This window comes from Bison bison, unplaced genomic scaffold (genome assembly GCF_000754665.1).
Source record: "Bison bison bison isolate TAMUID 2011002044 unplaced genomic scaffold, Bison_UMD1.0 scf7180017864500, whole genome shotgun sequence".
Classification (NCBI taxonomy): Eukaryota; Metazoa; Chordata; class Mammalia; order Artiodactyla; family Bovidae; genus Bison; species Bison bison.
In genome coordinates this window covers 6238453-6247009 of record NW_011495059.1, presented here as the reverse complement: position 1 = coordinate 6247009, position 8557 = coordinate 6238453, and the positions used below count along the sequence as shown (strand labels likewise).

General features: G+C 40.9%; 1 protein-coding gene across 1 annotated transcript in view; it reads left to right on the top strand.

The window, feature by feature from the left end:
• CTNNBL1 (catenin, beta like 1) overlaps positions 1-8557 on the top strand; it is a 176387-nt gene that overhangs the window by 19437 nt on the left and 148393 nt on the right. The window lies entirely within an intron of this gene.

Sequence of the window (8557 nt, the reverse complement as noted above, 5' to 3'; positions counted from 1 at the left end):
CTTTCATGCATTGGAGAAGGAAATGGCAACCCACTCCAGTGTTCTTACCTGGAGAATCCCAGGGACAGGAGAGCCTGGTGGGCTGCCGTCTATGGGGTCGCACAGAGTCAGACACGACTGAAGCGACTTGGCAGCAGCAGCAGCAGCATTTTGAATGTACTGTATATTTTATACAGGCTGAGGACAAACATGGGTTTCTGAAACAGGAGGTGGTAGAGCTGCTAAAAGTTCACTTAAGTAGCCTTGGGACACAGCTCTGTAGCAAGCACAGAAGTCAGTTAAGGTGGGAAAATTTCCCCATCACATGGTAGGAGTGTGGTACCCTGGCAGGAGTGAGAGCTTGGGGCTTAGATTGACTGCTTGAATCCTGTCTCCACTATTTCCCAGCTCCTTGACCTTGAGCAGCTTGTTATGCAAGCCACCCCCCGAGCTTTGGTTTCCTCACTTGAAGAAACAGGGAATGGTCTTACCTACCTGGCAGGGTTGTGTGACGATTGAAAAAATAATGAAATGTCAAGTTCTGGGTATATAATAAGCACACGGTTAATGGTCACTGTTCTGTAGCTTGGATAATCACTTGGTAAGGGATCTGGAGGAGGAATTCTTTATGGTTTCTGTAAACCCCGTGATTCTCTGACCTCAGTGCCTCCTTGAGAAGCTCTTGGTAAGGTTTATATCCAACTTGGCCTATTGAGGCCTGTCCTGGCTTACTTAGGCAGCTTTGTTTAAAGGAGGGGGCCGAATTCCCTTGTGTATAGGTTTCTCAGCCAGTGTCTCTCTGTTTTTTTGATATGTTTACTGGAATTCTCAAGTTTCTAAGTAATTTCAGTCTGAGACGAGAGAGTAGGATTGATGTCAGGCTGCTTTAACACAGGTGTTATAAACAAGATTAAGAGGTTGTTGAAAAGATATCAGTGGAGCTCCAGGGCTAGCTTCCTGGAGTCATTCTAAATTGACAGCTAATGGGTAGTTTGCCTTGATAGCTCTCTCTGAGTTGGTTGTAACCAGCTAGAGATTCACCCACAGAGGAAACCTTCTTATGAAAATTCACTTTACTTTCCTTTATAAAAAAAATTAAGCTATTATAACTTGTAATGATGTCTTTGCATGATGCAAAAAATAAATACACACACACACAAACAAAAACAGTGTCTTTGCACTGTTTTAAGGTAAAGCTTTTTTTAAAGACTTCCCTGATAGCTCAGTTGGTAAAGAATCCGCCTGCAACGCCGGAGACCCCGGTTTGATTCCTGGGTCGGGAAGATCCGCTGGAGAAGGGATAGGCTACCCACTCCAGTATTCTTGGGCTTCCCTTGTGCCTTAGCTGGTAAAGAATCCTTCTGTAATGCGGGAGACCTGGGTTGGGAAGATTCCCTGGAAAAGGGAAAGGCTACCCACTCCAGTATTCTGGCCTGGAGAATTCCATGGACTGAATAAATAGTCCATAGGGTTGCAAAGAGTTGGATACGACTGAGCAACTTTCACTTTTTTTAAAGGAGCTCAATTAAGTTGTTTTTTTTTTTAAATTCTAAAAGCCTACCAAGCTTCCAAGAAAACTTTAAAAAGGAGAGAGACGGTTCAAAACAGTTATTTTATTCTGCCATATATTTAATTTTTTTTCTGTATAAAACATTATTTAATTATCTTGATCCTTGGTGGAGTTTTTTCCTGCACAATAAGGTATGCATTTTGCCTTATCTAGTTTACTAGACAGTACTGCTAGGAAACTTAAGTATCCTAAACTGTTTTTGAGGTGAGCAGTTACTAGTTTAAAATCACCTTGAAGCCACTTTTATATTCTTTCTGAGAGCATTGTGCTGGTGGGGATAGAGCTTGTAGGGGGAATTTGTAGGTTCCCAGGAGGCATTCACCCAGGTTACCAAAGAATTCCGTTAGATCGTTTTCCACACGGTCATTGGTTCCCTCTGTTTTCTGGGTATAAGAAATGTTTCTGACTCGAACTCACTTACCATCCTTGTCTTTATTGGGAATGGAGGTATTTTGCTAACTTCAGTGGTCTGTAAAGCTTCTAGAAATAGTAAAACCTTTGAGTTGAGGAAAATAAAGTGCATCCTAGACAAAAGCAGACATGAAGCCGTCTCTTTTCGTTGTTTTTGATGGACTCATCAACAGGCATGTGTTGAGGCCATAATACCAGATACTTCATTGAAGCCGAGAGTGAAAGGTAAATTGGCACTCCAGTGCAGGAAAGTGTATTGTAAAATCGTGCTACATTTGCAGACTTCAAAATGTTATTCATAATGTTGAAACATACTCTTTGACAAGATAGTTCAGCTGCTCTGCTGCTAAGTCACTTCAGTCGTGTCCGACTCTGTGCAACCCCATAGACAGCAGCCCACCAGGCTCCCCCGTCCCTGGGATTCTCCAGGCAAGAACGCTGGAGTGGGTTGCCATTTCCTTCTCCAATGCATGAAAGTGAAAAGTGAAAGTCAAGTCGCTCAGTCTATCCACCTCTTTGTGACCCCATGGACTGCAGCCTACCAGGCTTCTCCGTCCATAGGATTTTCCAGGCAAGAGTGCTGGAGTGGGGTGCCATTGCCTTCTCCGGTTCAGTCGCTCAGTCATGTCCAACTCTTTGTGACCCCGTGGACTGCAGCACGCCAGGCCCCCTGTCCATCACCAACTCCCAGAGCTTGCTCAAACTCATGTCCATTGAGTTGGTCATGCTATCCAACCGTCTCATTGTCTGTCGTCCCTTTCTCCTCCTGCCCTCAGTCTTTCCCAGCATCAAGATCTTTTGCAATGAGTTAGTTCTTCTCATCAGGTGGCCAAAGTATTGGAGCTTCAGCATCAGTCCTTCCAATGAATATTCAAGACTGATTTCCTTGAGGATTGACTGGTTGGATCTCCTTGCAGTCCAAGACTCTCAAGAGTCTTCCCCAACACCACAGTTCAAAAGCATCAATTCTTCTGCGCTCAGCTTTCTTCATACTCCAACTCTCACATCCATACGTGACTACTGGAAAAACCATAGCTTTTACTAGATGGACCTTTGTTGGCAAAGTAATGTCTCTGCTTTTTAGTATGCTGTCTAGGTTGGTCATAGCTTTTCTTCTAAGGAGCAAGTGTCTTTTAATTTCATGGCTGCATTCACCATCTGCAGTGATTATGGAGCCCAAGAAAATAAAATGTGTCACTGTTTCCATTGTTTCCCCATCTATTTGCCATGAAATGATGGGACCAGATGCCATGATCTTATTTTGAATGTTGAGTTTTAAGCCAATATCTTTCACAAGATGCTCAGGGTAAAGTTTCACGTGAGTTCTGTCTTCCTGCAAATAAATGCAGCAGCCATTGTGTAACAGATTTGTGTGGATAAATTTTAAGCTTTAAAAGAAATAATGGTAATGTCTGATGTCCTGGACTCCAGAGATCAAAATCATGTCAAAACCCTTAAGGAAATAATAAGCAGTTGTGAAAGAGTTAGACTTCGTAAATGAATAACATGACATTTCTCACTTATGATCTGGTTCTCACTCAGTCAGTCTCAGGCCATTCAGTATACTCTGAATATTTCCCCCTCCCCATTTTCTAAAAATATCTTCACTTTTTCATTCCTATCTGTCTTTCTGCTAGTATATCCTCTCCCCCCACATCGCAACCACTCTTTCTGTTTGAAAGAGGAACGCAGTTTTGAGTCTTATATCTGAGCCTTGGGTCTAAAACTATGAATAATCTGAACATTGCTATATTAATTTGTTATTTAATGTTTAAAGATTAAGAGTGGACTGATGTTCATAGTAGGTACCCACTGGGCTCAGTGTTGGTTGCCCAGATGATCTAGGGGAAGGAGTTTTACAGAAATCTCCATATAGACAGATGACAGTAAGCTCTTCCGGTCAGTGAGCTTTCAAACAGGCAAGGAGCAACTATAGAAAAGAGCTTTCCTGGCTAGAGGCATGGGCAGGAAAGTGACAGAAGAGACCTTAGTGTTAGTTGAATGATGATGGCAGCAGGGAAAGATGATGCAAATTACTACCTTTGAGGTAATAGTTTCTGAAGTTGTGACTAAGGAAAGTGGATTGAGGGGTTGTGTATACTGCTGCTGTCAAAGTGGGAGTTAGAGTTCAGACCCAGATCTATGGCTTCAGGCTCAAGTCTTGTCACTTCCTTGAGTCATAGTTTATTCATCTGTAAATTATGAGGTTACACAGACACTTTACTGTTCTTACCCTCTGAATACCACTTGGTACTACCATGAGAAAATTTGCTAAGCTGTGGCCCAGAGGGGCATAAAATGATTAAAGATGTAAATACAGAATAGACGAATTCTGCCTGGTTGCTGTTATCTAATGATCCAGGTAATTCTGAGAATATGCATACATTGTATACATTTGCTAATTATTGTTGTTCAGTTGCTCAGTCATGTCTGACTCTCTGTGACCTCATGGACTGCATGCAGCATGCCAGGCTCTTTCGTGTCCTTCACCATCTCCCGGAGTTTGCTCAAACTCAACGTGCATCGAGTCAGTGATGCCATCCAACCGTCTCATCCTCTGTCGTCCCCTTCTGCCTTCAATCTTTCCCAGCATCAGGCTCTTTTCTAATGAATCAGCTCTTCTCATCAGGTGGCCAAGATATTAGAGCTTCAATTTCAGCATTAGTCCTTCCCATGAATATTCAGGATTGATTTCCTTTAGGATTGCCAGTAGTGAATTACGATTCTTGAGTAGTACATTGGTTTAGGTCTCCTTCCCTTGTCATCTCTCATTGATTTAGCAACATGGGTTAAGTACCTGCTATGAGCTGGATGCTGTTGGATGCTGAGTGTGTTAGCAGCAATGTTAGATCTCAGGACACCTACCCTAGAGGACCTAGCCTATGATTTAGTGGTGGAGAAGGAGATTTATTAATGCACATGTTGTGTACTGATAGAGGTATGATATGATACAGTGCTGAGGAAGCTCAGAGGTCTTCCTGGGCAGCATTTGGATGACTTTAGAGCGGGTGACCTTTGAGTTGGGGTTTAAGGCTGAGTAGGATTTCTCTAGCTGGAATAAAAGGAGAAAGGAGGGTGATCTGTTCTTCATGGTAGCACTATGTATCCATTCCAAGGCATCATTTGAATACCTGAAGGTGACTCCTGGATCCCTTCCAGATTCTTCTCTCACTCCCTTATTGTTTGTTTTTCTGTAGCAAGGGTTCAGACCCTGTGTTACCCTGCTTATGCAATATTGAGATTACAGTGCCTCTTTTAAAATGTGGTGGCTAACTCTGTTCTATGGGACTGTAGCCAAATTGGATATTTACTTCTAATAGTGCACCCTTAATGTGCATTCAGTTTTTAAAAAATTTAAGTTGGCCATCCTGTTGAAAAAGACGTTTGCTAAAACTGTCAGCTCTGAAGTCATATATCCCCTGGCAGGGACTTTATGTATTTACTATTTTGAATTTAAACAGAGGACTTGAGCCTGCTCATACTCTTTCTGTTCAACCAGTTAGGATTCTACCTGTCTGTACTACCACTCACCTAGTTTAGGATAATGATCACTTCTAAGAAGGGGGATAAGGAACCCAGATTAAGGAGGGGTACACAGTGACATGGGATTAGAGAAGGGTACATAGGACACTTTAATTGTATAATATTTTATGCTTAAAAAAAAGATCTGAAATAAATTTGGCAAAATGGTACGGTTATGCACACAATTGGGGGAGGGGGAAGGAGAAGCTAGCAGGGAATCCTGCAGAACAAGTCACGCCCAACTGGTTGTAGTCCCTTGATACTGTTACTCCTGACTAAGGCTAAGGGTTTACAATACTACAGAGTATCTTTATCTCAACAAAACCTTTCACAAAGTCACTCACGTGGGCAGACAGAGAAATATAATTGTGATTATATTCTGCGTCAAAAGTAATTGTAAAAGTCTGTTGTATATGTAGGACTTTGCGGTTAGCTGTCATTAAAAGAAATTGAATCCTAGGCTCTGTTTTCTTTTCAAAGGGCTGTATCTTTATTTTACTTACTCTTACTCTCCCTTGCCTGATTAAAGACAATCCCGTGAGGTAACAGAGCAAGGGCAGAGTATTTTTATAAATGCAGGGCTAGTAGGTTCAATGACTAATCTAAAGTCATGTGACTTTTAAGTGATTCACTAGCACCCAGATTTTTTGGATTATTGGTCTCCTCTCTGCATTGTACTCTGTTGCTTCTTTTAGTTCAGTGCAGTTCTACTATGGTGGTTGTTCTTGGTTTGATATCTGATATTCCCTCCAGCACCTAATAGAGTGATATTCAGGTTTTATTAGCTCAGTAAATACTTTCTGAATGAATGAATGAATGATCATGGTTCTGGTGTAGCTAACAAAACATTCATATTGTCTGTTAAAATGGAGGTGGTTTACCTTACAATGATTTTACAAGTATCTGCCTCTGTTAGGCTTGATAAATAAAGAAACCAAATCAACATTCGGCTTTCTGATGCAACTGCAGAATTAATCAGAGAAGATGTCAAAGTAAATCACAAACGCTAAAGAGTAGTTTGTACTTCCAAAAAAGGAATTATGCACACTCTTTGGAAGCGAGATGAACATATATTCAGGCTTTAACAAAGAGTAAAAATTCTTTTGGTAGGAAAAATTGTTAAGTAGGGTCTTCATGACTGGTGATTTAAATCATAAATCACATCCATGTTGCTTGTCAGCCAATCAGATTCCAGATCATATGTGAGAACTTTGGTGATGTTTCTTTCTGATACATTGATTTTCCCCCCACCCCCACCCCTTGTGGACATTGGTAAAACCCACATTCTCGAGCAATTACTGTGCTCTTAGTATCTGTAATCTTTTAAATTGGGAGTTAAATAAATGAGGGTTCTGTTTAATATTTGCATTGACTTTGCTTTGAGATTTTGAGGAGTTTTTGGTACCTGGTTTTTCTTCAGAAGAAAAGGTGGCATATTGCCATGATTCTTGCAAAGGCATAATATATAATTATATGTGAATATCTGGAATTGCCACTGAGATATTTCTTAAAAATGTGATTATGATAATCCCTTATGTTGATAATAGTGCTTTATGGTTTACACAAAGCCCCTTTGTAAGATGTTTTAATCATCACAACAACCCTTTGAGTGGGTAGAATTTTCTGTCTCGGATGACTTTGATCCCTAATTATGAACTCTGGCTGATGATACTTGCGGCATTAGAGATTGTGAGCTTTTTCAGTTCTGGTGCCTCAAGCAAATTTGCAAGGGAGCCCTGATGTTAACTTTGGCAGGTTTCATACCTGCAAATATTGATTGAGCCAGAAGCCCTAGTTGTAAAATGTCACCAGTGAATGTGCAGCCAGCAAAGGCAAGGGAAAACTCATTACCGCAGCTCATCTGTAACTTCTGGGTCAGGCCACTCACTACCATCTGGTCAAAATGAATGTTTGAAAACTCCTTTTTATTCTGACAAAATGTAATCAGGCGAGGTTAACAGCAGATGATTTCTGAGCACTTCGAACTGGTTAGAGCAATCCGTCCACAATCTTGGGTTTGTGGCATTCCATATGTCTAATATCTGAAGAGGTATCGGAAAGCTTTAAAATGATGAAATCCCAAAATAAAGGTAGGAAGGAATTTAATTATGTATATACCTCCCATACCTGTTGCATATACTCTTCCCCTCTCATATTGAAAGTGTTTATTTTGAAAAGAAAAGGCAGTGGGAGAGGCAGAATGAAATAGGATTACTGTCTTAAAATCTAAAGTTTTTTTTTTTTTTTTTTAATGTGAGAGTGAGACTAAACCAATTTTATATTGCTTTAAGGAGAAAGATTATGGACTGGGGAAGAAAATTATAAGTTGAAAGGTTTCTCCTTAATTGAATGAACTCTCTGAGTGATCCGGAGATGGAGGGGGTGCAGTTTAGGGAGAAGGTTAAGTTTCTGGTCACCAAAAGTGTTAGGAAAGCCCCAGCCTATACCACAATGATTTAAAGGGTCTTCACACCTCAGAAAGATAATCCAGTTAGATGAAGGGTTCCTGAAGTCTGGATTGTCTCTAGCGCTCAGAATTATGCCACAAGGTTTCGAATCCAGATGTATACAAGCATTTTCTGTAGAATGAATCTCAGTCTCTCAAAATCTCTCTGAAAATTGATCACTCTCTCTCTATTTCTGTCAGCTCTGCTCTTCTCTCTCTCAGAAATGTGGGAGTTAAAAACACAAATTCAGTGGAAAAGTATTACCAGATACGTAGAAACTATCTGTTGTCATTGTGCATTTTCTCACTCATTGGATACTAAAAAATGCAGCTGGGTATGGGGTCTGTCAAATATGTTGACATTAAAAATGGGATCCAGTACAGTATACTAACGCATATATATGGAATTTAGAAAGATGGTAATGATAACCCTGTATGCGAGATAGCAAAAGAGACACCGATGTATAGAACAGTCTTTTGGACTCTGTGGGAGAGGGAGGGGGGGGATGATTTGGGAGAATGGCATTAAAATATGTATAATATCATAAAAGAAACGAATCCCCAGTCCTGGTTCAATGCATGATACAGGATGCTTGGGGCTGGTGCACTGGGATGACCCAGAGGGATGG